This window comes from Pavona decussata, unplaced genomic scaffold (genome assembly GCF_977016875.1).
Source record: "Pavona decussata unplaced genomic scaffold, jaPavDecu1.1 SCAFFOLD_274, whole genome shotgun sequence".
NCBI classification, from domain to species: Eukaryota; Metazoa; Cnidaria; class Anthozoa; order Scleractinia; family Agariciidae; genus Pavona; species Pavona decussata.
The window spans coordinates 1-15,570 of record NW_028145676.1 but is presented as its reverse complement, the minus strand read 5'-3'; the positions used below and the strand labels follow the sequence as shown (position 1 = coordinate 15,570).

At 35.6% G+C, this 15,570-nt stretch overlaps 1 long non-coding RNA gene across 2 annotated transcripts; it reads right to left on the bottom strand.

Moving 5' to 3' along the window:
• Positions 1-1,266: 1,266 nt before the first annotated feature.
• On the bottom strand, positions 1,267-12,184 carry LOC146455408 (uncharacterized). Of its 2 annotated transcripts, XR_014859030.1 has the most exons (6): positions 12,040-12,184; positions 11,630-11,703; positions 10,745-10,832; positions 2,476-3,763; positions 2,051-2,382; positions 1,267-1,942 (listed from the first exon to the last, which is right to left on the bottom strand). It is a non-coding gene; the product is annotated as an uncharacterized LOC146455408 (long non-coding RNA). The 2 variants fall into 2 exon arrangements; XR_014859029.1 differs by lacking the exon at positions 1,267-1,942 and having other exon boundaries at positions 2,002-2,382.
• Between the last annotated feature and the right edge of the window lie 3,386 nt (positions 12,185-15,570).

Genomic DNA, 15,570 nt, shown 5'->3' with positions numbered 1-15,570 from the left:
TTACAGTAACGGGGACAAAATATAGTGGAAAAACAAGAACAAGACAGAGAAATGACAGGAGCATTTGATAGGAAAATAAGAGAAAAACGATAGAGAAACAGAAACTAAAGAGACAAGAGCCAAAATGTTTGCAAAAAAGAGACAAGACTACCATTTACAGTAACAGGAACAAAATATAGTAAGAAAACAAGAACAAAGACGGAGAAATGAGAGCAACATTTGACAAGAAAACAAGCGAAACCTATGGAGAAACAAGAAAAAAAATGAAAGGAAAAAATATTGTTGAGAAGCATGACATTAGGATGACACACAAAAAATAAACATCGACAAGACCAAATTTATAGAGAATCCGGGAAAAAAGGTTAACGGAAGAAAACAGTAATAGAACTAAGAGAGAAGCAAAATAAAAAAAGGAGACTGAGAAAAAGCTAGGCAAAACTGAAGAACATTACTCCGTTTAAAACTTGATAATGTATTTTCTATTCGAATTATTATATTCGCATAATAGCATGTTAAGATAAATTCAATTTAGACCGCCAAGACAAAAGGCATCAGGGTGTATAACTGGAGGGTTTGGTTTGGTTGAAAGTAAGTTAACGCTAATCCAGGGTTTAAACAGATGTTTAGATGTCATAGAAAATCCGTCATTCGGTTTTCTATGTGAGTCTAGCATTAGCCCAACCCGAAATATTTTGGACCAAACGAGGCAATCGAAATTATTTTTGCAATTTTTTTTTTCTGAAAAAAACGGACGTTTTGAAGATATGTGAATATTTAAGATAAACGTATAAAACCTCGACGTTTCAACGTCGTCATGACGCCATTACCAAGAGAAAGATAATGATTCTAAGATTGTGAGAAGACCTATTGAAAGATAAAAAAATTAACATAAGGCAAAGACCTTGGCGCGAATAAATTATAGAACAGAACTGATAAGATACAAGAGCAAAAGCTGACAAAAAAGAGACAGAACTGTAAAGATTTACAGTAACAGAAACAAAATATAGTAGAAAAACAAGAACAAGACAGTTTGCACGTGCAAACTGCCTCTCTTCGCGCCAAGGTCTTTGTTTAATGCCTTATGTTAATTTTTTTCAACTTTTAAAAGGTCTTCTCACAATCTTAGAATAAGATACGTCGAGGTTTTAAACTTTATCTTTCATATTCACATTTCAAACTTGTCTTGATCAAGAGTTTTGAAGTTAATGTAAATATTCACCCTGGGTTAGCTTAATTTACTTTCAATAACTGGCTCCTAAAACAGGTCACCTTTGCTCTGAAATGCGCGTTTTCCGAGACTTAAATCGAAGTTGAGTCCTAAATCCTAAAAAAGATCAGCCCGATGACTTATGTACGACTTGAAAACAAAATTGGAAAAATTGTAAGAGCGATTTTTTCTCACGTTTTGCGTTTAAATAGCAAATTAGTGAAATAGAAACCTGATATAGTTTTGTTTCTACCAGAGGTGCTTAAATTCAGGAAAAAAACTGAATACAATATCGTTTTGCCAAAATTATATCCTCAGTGAAATTTACTGTTGTATATGGAAGCGCGCTGAGCGAAAAATCGGGAGACAAACTGTATCGGCTTTTTATTTTAGTTTAATAGCTTTCTATGTGCAAGAAGTGAGAGGAATCGCTATTTCATAAGATTTTTGTCTACTTTTAATGGAACAACGTTTCTGTTTTCAATAGATAGAGAAAACTGTAAAGTAAAAGGCGCTTTTAAAGGGGACTTAAAAACTAGTATTTTGTAGACTATTTCTTTTAAATTTTGTCTATGTTTGATTGCCTTTACTAAGAAAAAAAGCGGTGTGCTTTTGATGTGGGTGTTCAAGTACTGAGTCAAAAAAAATTTAAGTCTTTTGGCCGGAAAAATCCGTGCAGGTTTTAGCCGGATTTAGCCCTTCAAAAGTCAAGATATTTTTTGATTTTGTGCTATTCTAGTACTGAGTGAAAAAAATTATGTCTTTTGGCGGGAAAAATCTGTGCACGTTTAAGCCAGGTTCTTCCCCTCAAAAGTCAAGATATTTTTTCATTTTGTGCTAGACCCCGTGTTAAAAGCGCAGGACTTTTTTTCTTCTCGGCAACCTCTCCTAGGCAAAAAAAAGTAAAAGAGATAGCCTACAAATTGACTAGTTACCAGGCCCCTTTTAAAAGCGCGATTTTTTTTTCATTTATTATCATTGTAATGAATGCAAGACAAATAAAGTGGAATAATGAAATAGTTTTGAATTCTTTATTGACTAATTGATATTAATTACAAGTTATTGTAACTACTTAAGTAGTGATAATAAAAATACTTTGAACTTGACAATATTGTGAAACGAATTACTGAAGTCAAAAACGAAAAATTATTTTAAGTCTTTCTTGAAAAATTAAGCTTCAAGAATAATATTTTGGTTGGCAATATTATGAAACGAATTACTGAAGTCAAACGAAAAATTATTCTATGCCTTTTTTGGAAAATTAAAACATCAAGAATAAATCTTTGTTGACACTGATGTCTGAAGTTTCTGAAACTAGCTTTGGCAATTTGTTTGACAAATTTGCTGTTTTCAAGAGTACAAACACGGTCAAAATTGAGTTTGTGTGGAAATCAAATGATAAATTTTCAAGTTTAAAGTGAATGACTGACTGAAAAAATTCGATATTTGGTTAACAAAATTGGATTTCCACATAAACGCAACATTCAAGCCATGTTTGCACCCTTTGAAAATAGCAAAACACTAACTTGTATAAGACGAGAAAAAAGTTCAATGAATTGCCGAAACCGAAGAAAATCATAAGTGCACGATACAAAGCTCACTTTTTACCGCTGAAAGTATTTCGGTCCATTTTCAAAACTACACTTTTTGTTTATATAATAAGCATTTAAACTGTAAGGAGACTTGAAATTGGAAGCATTTTTCTAAATATTTCTAGAAACTGAATTTCAACCGCGTTCTAAACATTTTCCACTAAAAACTCCAGTGTTTTTGAGTAAAAGTTTGCATCTCGAACTTACAAACAATGATTTGGAGAGGATTCCACAAGCTGAGAGAACTGGCCAAAATTTAGGACGATTACAAGAAACAAGGAATCCTTTGCTGTACTGGTGTGAGATTTTGTATCGTGCACTTACGAGTGAATCCCGAAAACATGTTTTGTTCCAGTACTCAGTGAACAGGCATTGTAAACAAGAAGTTCCACTCTAAAAAATGATTTCTTGTTTATTTGTAATTTCTTTTTCTTCTTCCTCGGCCTCGATTAGCCAGTAACATGCGGGTGGAAGAATTTTTGTATAAACTTATCTAGTGTGCTGTACTAAAGTGTTGTTGTTGTTGTTGTTGTTGTTGCACTTTTTAAAACGGCCTAAGGGCATGATAACCATCTTCGAGCCAAATGTGTCTCCATCCAATATCTATTCAATCAAAATTTTTTGTCAGCCAAGTAATTCAAATGTAAGTGTTTTTAGTGAAAATTTAGTTAACAAAACAATTCAGTTTGTTTGTTGAATTTTGCTAAACTTTAATGTCCATTTCCCAGTTTTAAGGCTGGTGATCTAAGCAATTTTAAAGTGGAACTTCATGTTTAGCGCCGGTCGAGCTGAATGATAATTCAAGATAAATTTTCTACCTTTATCTAGTCCAGAATGTTTCGCCATGTTCACTCTCTCTTGTCTCAATATTGTAGACTTGAGTTCCTTCCTTCCTTGCTTGCTCGTCAGCGCTTTCTTTTTGTTCTTCGTCTTGCGTTGAATCCAACTTGTTTGAGCTTCACAACTGAACAACAAGAAAATCAACATTAAGCAAAAGTTGTCTCCGCACATTCCACACATTTCGTTTGATAAATTTAGTCGAGTAAATTAAGACAACGTTAGATTTATTTGGACTCTACAATTGCTTATTTTTTTAACAAATCAGTACATTCGCTTTTGTACCTTCTTTTGCTTATTGTTTGCGAGCGCATACAACACATCTCTACATAGATTAAGTTTATTTTGTGTAAAATAATATGTTTGTACCCGCGTTCATTCAATTGTTTTAGATAGGCCAATAACCATCGTGTAGCAAAAAAGCGTATGACGGCTTGAATTATTTGTTTTGCACACGGAGAAATTCATCAGTTACAAGATCAATCTTCATTGAAATTGTAATTTCTTTTTTGCTTCAGTAAATTCGAAAACGAAACCGCGAAGGCCAAATCTCAATAAATTTTCCACCAACTATTATTGTTTTGAAAAGTGTTTGTTGTTATTCACAATTAGCACGCGTTCATGACTTCGCTGTCATGGTTACAAGGCACTCAAGTTGCATGAACTAATTAATTTAAATAGATTCACTGGACACAATACCCGACAACCTAGGAAATGTTGACCCTAAGTTATCATGCAATGCCTCGGTGGTCTTGTGGATAGGCACACGCCCGGATTTATAGAACGACGGCCTTATCTCTGCCCTCGTTAAATTTAAGTTGCTTCGAGGGGCTTGGAGTTCAAGCCCCGATGCAGCAGGCAATTTTTTTTTTCTTAATCGTAAATTGTTTCATTGTTTATAACTTTTTTTTTCTTTTGCTCGTTCTTGCTGATTTTGTTTTGTGAATTTTGGCATGGAAAATCAGCACATTTGTAGAAGCCTAACGTTAAAATTTCTAGACATTTGTACGAGGCCAATCGCAGTAAAATTTATTGATTTGTCTCAGTAGAAACCTTTTTTTTTTTTGCGTAAGACAAATTCAAGACACACTAAACAGCCACTAGGCAGATAAAATTAATTGCGAGCATTGGATTGGCGTGAAAATCTTTCGACGAATTGCAACTTAGAAGTCGCCAGATGGCGAGCTTTCTTCATGCGCCGAGCAAAAATAAACTTTACTCAATCTGATACTACTGTTCTCCTCGTCAACTAAAAGGTATTCGCCACTTCAACACTAAATATTTTTTGTTAAAAAATTCAATTGCGGCCATTGAATTGGCGTGAAAATCTTTGGACGAATTTTAACTTAGAAGTCGCGAGATGGCAAGCGTTCTTCACACTTCGAGCATTTAACAAAATATACTGATACCACTGTTTTCTCTTCAAAGCTGTTCACCACTTCCAATACTAAACATTTTTCTCTTAAACCGATAAAAAATAATCTAGAGTATTTGGTAACGGTAACTCTCCCATTCAGCTGTTCCAAAACAAAGTTCTACTGGTCTGAGCCTAAACTCTGTTCAAAGGTCCATAAATAATATACGACTTTTTATGTCCTTATAAGAAACTGTTTGGAGACGCTTCTTATTTTATGAGATCAACTAAAGAGTATTCATCTCTGTGGGTGAACTAGAGTTGCTGTGGGTGAACTAGAGTTGCTGAAAATTGTTTAGAAACTTTTACTTGTTACAATTCTATTATTTCCAGAAAACCTCACCATAACAGTGTATTTCTGGGTCTCAAAAAAAATCATATATTGTTTCCAATTCCTTTTTGATTTGGGCGCACCTCCCAATGACAAAAAAATGACAGTGAAAAATATATCGCAAAAGACAGGGACAGTAAACTGACGGTGAGTTAAGGTTACCCTATACCTTCAGAGGTGTCTCGCGTTAAAGCGATGTAGTGCGTCCAGTTTAAACTGTAGATATCTAAGCCTCTATATCAAATTAAAGCTTATAGAGCCTACCATCAAACTGTACCACGAATTTTGAAATAAAATGAATTGTCGAATTTTCCACGACCTCTAAATGCAGGCGTCCGAATCACATTTTTAAAGCTACAAGTCAAAGCGAATTCTGTTTTTCGCTAATTTAATTTTCTCCTCAGTTTCCGGACCCAAAGCGCAAAAAAAAAAAAAACGTGTCTGCGTTTTGCCATATTCTATCGCAATGAAAAGTTATAGACCATTTTCGAATGAAAAGTTATAGACCATTGATCGAACAAAAATCGCTCTTGGAAAAAAATATTTCGAAAGAAAAAATTCTCAGACATGTTTTTGTTGTTTATATGTTAAAATAGCTACTGTCCAAATTTGAAGGCAAACGAACAAATTCCTTTTGAGTTTTAGCTCTTTGAAGTGGCTCCTTCAAGTGAATTGATTCGAGAAAACAGCGCTAAAAATTCGGCAATTCATTTTATTTCAAAATTCTTGGTTTTGTGTGATAGCCAGCTCTATAAGCTTTAATTTGATATAAGGGTTCAGGTATCTACGGTTTAAACCGGACGCGCTTCATCGCTTGGATGCGAGACACCTCTGAAGGTATAGGGTAACCTTAAATAGCCACGTTTTTGGGCCATTAACCGAGATTCAAAATCGCTATAATGTGGAGCAATTTCATAGTACTATCTCTCTGTTTGTCACAAGCTTGCAAAAGAAATTAGTCATAATTTAAAAAAAAATGTTCTCTTTGTATTTGTAAAAGTTGGTCATTAATCTCGTTATTCTTTTCTTAAAACAAATTGCTTCAGCTCGCCAGCTTACTTTTCCCCAAATCATTATGAGACATTTTCTGATAGTCCAAGGCGAAAATTTGTCAAAAATGTCTTAGGCTAAATGATGCTCCCTCTTTGTGTCTACATGTATAAGCCCTAAAAAAATGTTGGGGGAGGGGGGGGGGGGGGGTTTGAGAGAAGGGAGCGCACAAAGTGCCCGGGCTGGGTTTAAATATTCATAGCATTTTTAATATAAAAGCAAAAATTACCAAACTTTGTGACTTTTCCTAATAATTATCTGGCAACAATTTGATATACGTATAAGATTGACTTTTGTTATTAAATTAAGCAGAAAAACTAACGCGAAATTGATCTAAGATCTTTACATTCAAGCTCAAAAAGGTATACATGATGCCCCTGATTAAGAAGTACAGACCAAGTCTTAACATCCAATCAGACTCAATACGTGCCAAATTATTCACTTGACTTTGGTTTTCCTTTGTGTGAGGTCACTTGATGATTCACTGGCGTAGAACAATAGACTGTTGTTTTCAGTTTAGTTTTGTCTACTTACTTATGTAAATTTTCTTCATTTTCTTGATAATGATGAAAGATGTCATCGAAACGTCGAAATCTCTCCGCGTTAGTTTTCCTGCACAATTTGATACAGTATTTGATTGGTCAGATAACGTGACATTCCCATAGCAACAAGATCTTGACAGCCTTTTTCTTTTCAAATTTGGATATTTTTACTCTTTTTTTATGAGAAATTCTAAGTTTGTCCTCGTAACCTGATAATTTTTGAACCAATTTGGACGGTCCTCAGAGGTATCGACAAATCCAAGATGAAGGTAGTACAAAACAAGTGATGTGATCATTACAGTTTATAGCATCAACGGTCTTGAAGGGACACCACCCCCACCCCAGGCTTTAGGAACGAATAAACAAAAGCCCAAGCTAAATTGGTTAAAGAAATGCATGAAATAGACAAAATGATCTGAGCTTTTTAATACTTCTTTTGCAATTCTATTTGCTAGAGTGAAGCCATAGATTATCGAGAAACAGGAAATCTACCAAACTGTTTCGACTGATAAACTGATAAAATATCGTGCTTACTAGGAAATACGAAGATTTCCCAGACAAGTTTTCAAACGTGGTTCGTGCTCGTGTATCAGATCGATCAGAATCTATTTAGTGCCTGATAAGGAAAACCTGGAACTTTCATTCAAAAAAATTTGAAATACCATTAAATTGCTAAATAAATGGTTTGTATTGGAAGCACCTTTGTTTTTACTTTGTTTGTAACCTATTTCCTCCAAGTTCAGTTCTTTTTAGAGTTTCTGTGTAAATTTTTAACAAAATCTGCTTCATTTACATGTATATTAAATAAAGTCCATTTGTTCCACTGTTGTTGATAGTGCGGTTGTTGCTATAGTAACCAATTTTACTAAGATTAAGGCTATGATCACGTGTCTATTATCCCGACTGTAATGTAATGAAAAAAACAAGAAGATTGTTCGCCCAAATGATGCATTCCAGTCTAATTCAAAATTTTGTTTAATGCAAATTACAAAATGCCTAGCAATCAGAATGCGAACAGCGCCTATTGTTTAAGGTGAATCAGGTTGTCTCGAAATTTTCAATGTCTTCTTTTAAATGTCACGCTGTTTCTTCGCTTCTTTTAGTAGAAAATAAACTACATGATGTCGTCAAGCACTGTTACGAAACGGTGACTTACTACTTGAAAACTAAGCGCGCTCTAATCGGAAAAGTTAAACGTTGCTTCAATTTTGGCCAAAGTATTCGGTAAACTATCACTTCGGATGAAGACTATAGCCCATTTGCTTCGGCCCTGTTATCGCCATCGTCATCATCATCATCATTACCATCATTCTCATCATCATCATCATTATTATTCAAAACTGGCGCGAAGTCTATACCAAACAGACTAATTGAGTAGCTACAAACGATAAAATATCAATTTTAAACAATTGTAAGCGAAGGATCGATCGGAAATGATCCAATGCTGATTTAACAACACTCACTCCTGATTTAACTACTTATTCCTGGTGCTCCATCTGTTTTATTATTCGAGTTAAATAAAAATCATTTAAAATCTAAGCAAACGGACCGGAATCAAATCAGTTGGCTTTGAGGAGGGGGAACGCACAAAGGCCGACTTTGAATATTGATTCATAACGGTTTTAATATAAAAGCAAACATCACTAAACTCTGTGACTTTCCTTATAACAATCTGGTAAAATTTGATATAATAATGGATTGGTCAGATAACTTGATGTTTCCATAGCAGCAAGATCTTGACTGCTCCTTTTTTTTTTCGTTCTTTCAAATTTGAATATTTTTTACCTTTTTACCGTCAAAGTTTGTTCTCGTAACAGAGGTTTAGGAAGCATCGACAAATCCAAGATGAAGGCTGTGCAAAACAAGGGATGTGATCATTGACGTTTATAGCCTCAGCGATCTTCAACGGCCACCATCTCCCGCTCTCTTCCCCCCCTGCCCAACTCCCATACGTTAGGAACGAATAAACAAAATACGTATAAGATTGACTTTTGTTATTAAATTAAGCAGAAAAACTAACGCGGAGAGATTTCGACGTTTCGATGACATCCTGTCATCATTATAAAGAAAATGAAGAAAATTTACACAAGTAAGTAGACAAAACTAAACTGAAAACAATAGTCTATTGTTCTAAGCCAGTGAATCATCAAGTGACCTCAAACAAAGGAAAACCAAAGTCAAGTGAATAATTTGGCACGTATTGAGTCTGATTGGATGTTAAGACTTGGTCTGTACTTCTTAATCAGGAGCATCTCGTATACCAGACAGTCCATCTTTCCTTGGCATTTCCTCAGAACTGCGAAATTCTTGGCTAAGTCAAGAGATCTAGGGCTCGTATCATGATCTTGTTGAAGATGTCTGCAAATGGATGAAGAACTGCGACAGTGTTTTCAATTCTCTGAAAAAGGTGTCGAGTTGTGAGGCCTATGTATTCTGCATCGCACTGCTACAGAGGACAAGAAAATTTGTAGACCACACGGAGGCCCAAGCTAAATTGGTTAAAGAAATGCATGAAATAGACAAAATGATCTGAGCTTTCTAATACTTGTTGTGCAATTCTATTTGCTAGAGTGAAGCCATAGATCATCGAGCAACAGGACATCTGCCAAACACTTTCCACTTATTAACTGATAAGATATCACATGCATATGTACTAGAAAACACGAAGATGTTCTTGCCAACGTTTCTAACGAGGTTCGTGTTCGATGAGAATCTATTTTGAAATTAGTGCTTTGTAAGGAAAACCTGTTCTCCTGCATTAAAAAAGTTGAAATACCATTAAGTTGCTAAATAAATGGTTTGTATTTAAGTCAATTTCAAGTTCAGTTAAATCAAGTCCACGTGTTTCATTGTTGTTGTTGTTGCTATAGTAACCGATTTTTGTAAGATTTAGACTATGATCACGTGTCTATGATCCCGGCTATAATAAAATTAAAGAACGAGAACCTTGTTCGCTCAAATGATGACTTCTAGATAGAAAAAAAAATACTACTGAATTGCCACAAGCGTAATCAAAACAAGAAAACGAGAAAATGTCTTTGAAAACTGCCGTTTCCAGGTGTTAAATTTTGTTCTTTGTTCGTTTTTCAAATCCAGTTAGAATTCAACTCTCAAAAATAAAAGGAATTCCAGTCTACTCCAGTTACTTTTTAAATGCTACGCTGTTTCTTCGATACTTTTAGTAGAAAAATAAGCTAGATGACGTCGTCAAGCACTGTTACGAAACGGTGACTTGCTATTTGAAAACTAAGCGAGCTATAATCCGAAAAGTTAAGCTTTGCCTCAATTTTGGCCAAAGTATTCGGTAGACTATCAGTTTGGATGAAGGCTATAGCCTATTTGCTTCGGCCCTCTTATCATCATCATCATCATCATCATCATCATCATCATCATCATCATCATCATCATCATCATCATCATCATCATCATTATTTTCATTCAAAACTGGTTCAAATTCTATACCAAACAGACAAATTGAGTAGCTGCAAATGATAAAATATCAATTTTGAACTGTTGTAAGCGAAGAATCGCAAAAGATTCAGTGCCCATTTTACTGACATTTTTCAAAAAATAGCGTTCCACAACACTCAATCTAGATTAAGCTACTTATCACTAGTGCTCCATCTGTTTCATTATTCCAGTCAAATCATAGTCAATTAAAATCGAGCCAGACTGGAATCAAATCAACTGACAAACAAAATTCGAATCAGCAATCCACGATTTTTTTAAGTGTCTCATTTTAAGTTATCGAAATACTTTAAGAGTTCTTACCTTGTTTACGGTGTTTCCTCTTTATCCAATGATTCCAGGTTTTCCCCTTCGATACAGTTTTTCCTTTCCACTTCCACTTTTGGCTTGTCTAAAAATACAAATAATAAAATCAATTATTTTAACGAGTGTGCTTTTTTGTTACGTCTTTAAAATCCCTGGAGGGTCTCCCATATAAACGTGACGGGGTGATCGTCGGAAACTTTGAAAGGAACCCCTAAGAGGTACCAGAATTCTGTTCTGTGAGCGTGGTCTGAGCTTTATTTCCCCCTTAGAAGTACCAAATCAGTTGGCTGACATTTACTTCCTCTCATATTTTTCAGCTCAATACCCTAAAAGTGCCACCATATGTCTGACGGAAGTCATCTTAGAATTTAGCACCAAAAGGGATACCAAAGCACGAATTTTAACCTCTAAAAGGTACGACGATCACCTCCTCACACCAGGTTTATAATCCACTGTGTTAGTTGGTTGAAGACGCCTTCAAAAATTGAACTACGATCCCAAAAAGCTTTTCTTCTTTTCTTGATAATGTTGCAGAGCAAATTACATAAATACATAAAGCAGATTTTGCGATTCACATTTTTGTTTTATGAGGAGTGATCGACATTCATTTATCAAATTAGGAAGTGACTCTGGATAAAAAGAAAGACGTCTACGAGATTCTCAACCGTCACTTACCTACCCGAACCTCTCGCCCCAAGCCGCGAGCTTCACCGCTAAGTGCTATTAAACTTATTAGTCCCTTCCCTCTGCTCCCCTCCCACCCTGCCCCCAAAGATTTCAACTTTTCAGCGAAAGATTCTGATTCAACTTCCCTGTTTAACTAGAAAACTGACAGTCTATTAGATAGTTGAGCAACCATTTCTTTTTGTCAAAGAAACTTACATCATTTCAAAGCTCCTCCTTTTGATTCCAGCTTGTTCAGTTGGAACATTTCCTTCCTCTTCCAGTTTTATCGACTGAAAATTAAAATTTTGAACATTATAGCTCTACTAAACAATACTCAAGCAAAATCACTAAAATTTAAAATTTGTACTGTTTCTTTTTTGTTCTATGAGTAAAATAAGTATGGTCGAGTATGGTAGAATTTTATGAGCCAAAAAATAAAGAAAGAAAGAAAGAAAGAAAGAAACAAGAAGTCCTTAGCCTTTAAATTCAAAGATGAAACTTAAGTCATCCATCATAAAGTCGGCTTGCCAATAAATGTGGTGGATATTCTATGTAGCCTGATTTAGCTCCAATCATCTTAAGACAAACACTATCCTTAATTAGTTAATATATCATTAAGTTCTTACCTTTCAATTATTCCAGTTTGTTCTCTTGCACTCTGTTGTCTCTTTTCAATGTTTAATTTGCTGCATTGGCGTTGACCTGAAATAAAAAAATATATATATTCACATGATTAAGTGATTAAGATTCTGCAGAAAATTTGAAGCCCATTTCGAGTGCAAGTAAGAGTATGAGTTTTCCCAATAGACAAATAGCGCGTCCGAGTGATCCAGTGTCATTTTAGCGGGAAAACGACATTTTACTACAAGGTTTTATGACAACGGCGTAGAGCTAAAAGAAATCCTCGAAACGTAGATGATCTCGTCGTCTTGCAATCACGAAAGAGCTTAGCTATAATCATTCAAAACGACTTCATAAAGCTCGTCGCTCACAAAGAGATGAAGCTTCTTTGAAATACCCCTCTTTAGTACTTCGCTGAAAGCTTGAAGTAATATATTGTATTCGTAGTCATGCTTATATTAGAATCTATAGGTCTCCAATGCCATACAGACCAGCTAACAAGTGGATAGTACTTTTGGCGCGCTCTGATTGGCTACTCATACTCCGAATAGTATTTGCTATTCATTTCCCTGTATTATTCTGGATTTTGCACGCTGGCTAGCTTTATCGTTTGTCGAAAATAAATCTGGGCTGTCTATCCACTAACTTGTTATATACTAAAACAATAAGTCACCTTAGTATTTGGTGAATAGTGATGGATAGCCACCATTATTAATCTGGATCATTGTATAATGCAATTCCAGGGATTTGATTGGCTTAACGGCCATGGTAGGTGAGCCATTATACAATGCCCGAGAAATAGCGACCATTAAATTGTCTTCTGGTTGATCTTGCAAAGCGAAATCAGCAAAATCTAGCAATATTTTTTAATTGCTTGAAATACATATCAAACTTTCTGTTTAATTTTTGGCAGACAATGGCACTGGATTAACTTCCTTTTATAGTCATTTTTATTTTTTGCAGCTTTAAGGCTTTTTTGTTTCTAGAACAAAAGCTTGAAAGAACCGACGATTAGCAAATTTCTGACCGCGAGATTCAAAATCTTCAACAACAATTATTCCACTCGCGCTTCTTGGATATAAGATGATTATAGCCAACGTGGCCCTACGCGCCCCTTTGGCTATATCTATCATCTCATATCCAAGGTCCGCATGTAAAGATAATTGTTTGCGGCGGTTGTAAGACGATGACAGTCGTCCGATTCTTTTTTTTTTTTTTTTTCGACGAGAAAAAGCAAAGAAACGACGTTAACTACAGTTTTAGGCCTTAGTTGTTGTAATCCAATGGCAGTTTAACAAACTTTAGTAAACTAGAGACCTTGCAATTATTTCTCTGCAAACACGCCGTGGCCATCACTACCTGTTTTATCTTTTCCACAGTAAAGCGTGTGTGTTTCAGAAATTAATCGGAGGGTTATAAAATAAATAAATCCCTTTCGAATTGCTGGTATATATAGGATGATAATGCACTCGCTTAAACATTGTCCTCAAAATTTCGCCAACTGTTGTTGTTGGCCAGCTGTTTATTTTTTTAACAATCTTTCATCCTTGGGCCTTTAATCCTCCACTGATACCGGCCGGCCGCCTGAAGGCATTTATTCAAAAACTATTTTAATCGTTAAGGGTAGTATACATATTAATCCTCATCATTCTTGAAAGCAAATTATATAATTTCAATGTTTTACCTTAGCGGTGCTTCTGATTCCAGGTTGTTTCTTGGATTCTGTTCTCCCATTCCTCTTCCAATTTACTGAGAAACTTCCTGAAATAACAAATTATGAACGTACTCATTGGAGGGAAGACATATTATTTTTAACATCTTTTCAGAACTCTAGAACTCTAGTTTGAAACTTCTATAAATCTAGTATAAATCTTGCCTAACTTTCAATTTCAATTTTGGCGGTAATATCACTTATAATTATCAACTCCTGATCTAACATTTATGCTGAAGGTTTCGAAGTTATCGCTTCAAACTGTCCGGTATTAAAAATTGTTAATTTGAGAAGCGAATATCGTATGCATGTTAAATTTTGAATAATGTAGTTGTCGAAACTTGTTCGCCCAGGGAAAGCAGTGTCCAAGTTCATTCAAATATTGAAGTACAAACAACATAGTTTACACATATTATGTCTGCAAAGACGCTCATTTAAAGAAGAATAAGGTTTATACTGAGTAGATTCAGTTTACGGTTAAATCGCACAAGTGAAGCTAGCGCACGTGTTCAGTCAGCTAGCAACAAATTTATGCTGGTTTATTCTGTGGTAAACAACGTCTTGATAACAACTGCACTCACAAAGCAGAGCTCACCTTCACTTATGGAGAGACATATTTCCTTGCTTTATGCCTCCATTTTTGACTCTGTTTCTTCTTTCTGGATGACCGTTGGGCAAATCTTTCGAACGAAGACTCACAAGTCTACGAATTCCTCACAAGTGCGTTATGAATATGGATTAGAAACTGAAGCCAATCGCTGATTCGTGCCGGTGTTTGAATTGCTATTCAAGTGGGCGTGCAAAATCAAAATAAGCCTTTATAAGGGAGGGGAGGGGAGGGGAGCAGAATGATCAAAGATCTATAGCTCCAAAGCTAAAAGAAATTGAGAGGGCGGGGTAGGTGTGTACTCGTCTTGAGAAACCGATGAATTGAAATATGGTAATTCTCGTTGTTCTATTAAATATTTCTGTGCGGAGCGTTTTAAGAAACCCAAACTAAGTTCCGCGGAAATTGCCAACTTAAAACCCACACGAGGTTAGCGAGCATTTATATTGATCTCAATAATTTTAATCAGAGACAAGAGTATCTATTCTAGATTGTTATGATTTGTTGGCAATGGGGCACTCCGACAAAAATGTCTCACACATAATCGAGAAAAACCTGACTTAATTTGCCGGCGCCGAATTCCGAGGTGAATTTACAAAGTTGGTTTCGAAGTTGGTAGGGTAGTGCAAGTGGCTAGTTCTGTAGTTTTTACTGTGTGTACTTTCCTCTTCTTTTACTGATTCTCCTAGACCGCCTCGATTAGCACAGCTATGTGCGGAGCCAGGGGATTAAGGATTTATTGGCAAATAATGAAAAATTGTTGTTGTTGTTGTTGTTGTTGTTAAATGGTACCCAATTTCCAAAGGTTTAAGGTTATAGTTTTGGCTTTAATATGATTTTCAAATTCGATTTCCAGTTTATCCGTTTTCCAGCTTTTAGTTTTTCCTTCGTAACTTAAATGACGTTAAGTAAATCAACCTTCCAGCAGAAAACCCCTCTAAACGGCCGCGGCTCTCGGTGTTGCTTCGGAAAATTAAAAAATCTCACAATAGTCGCCAGACCTTTTTTTGTAGTTATGAACTATTTTCGTTGGTAAGCAGGACACATTTGGCACTAATATCAGATTGCGCAGTCGATACAAAATCTTGCATAAAACATGTTTAGGTGAGGTAGGCTTTCTTCCTTTCTATGTTTTTGAGAGAACCAGCATTTGTCTTTAGGCACACTTCCAAATACAGTCAACTCTCGCCTTGCGGTCACCTCGCTATTACGGACGCG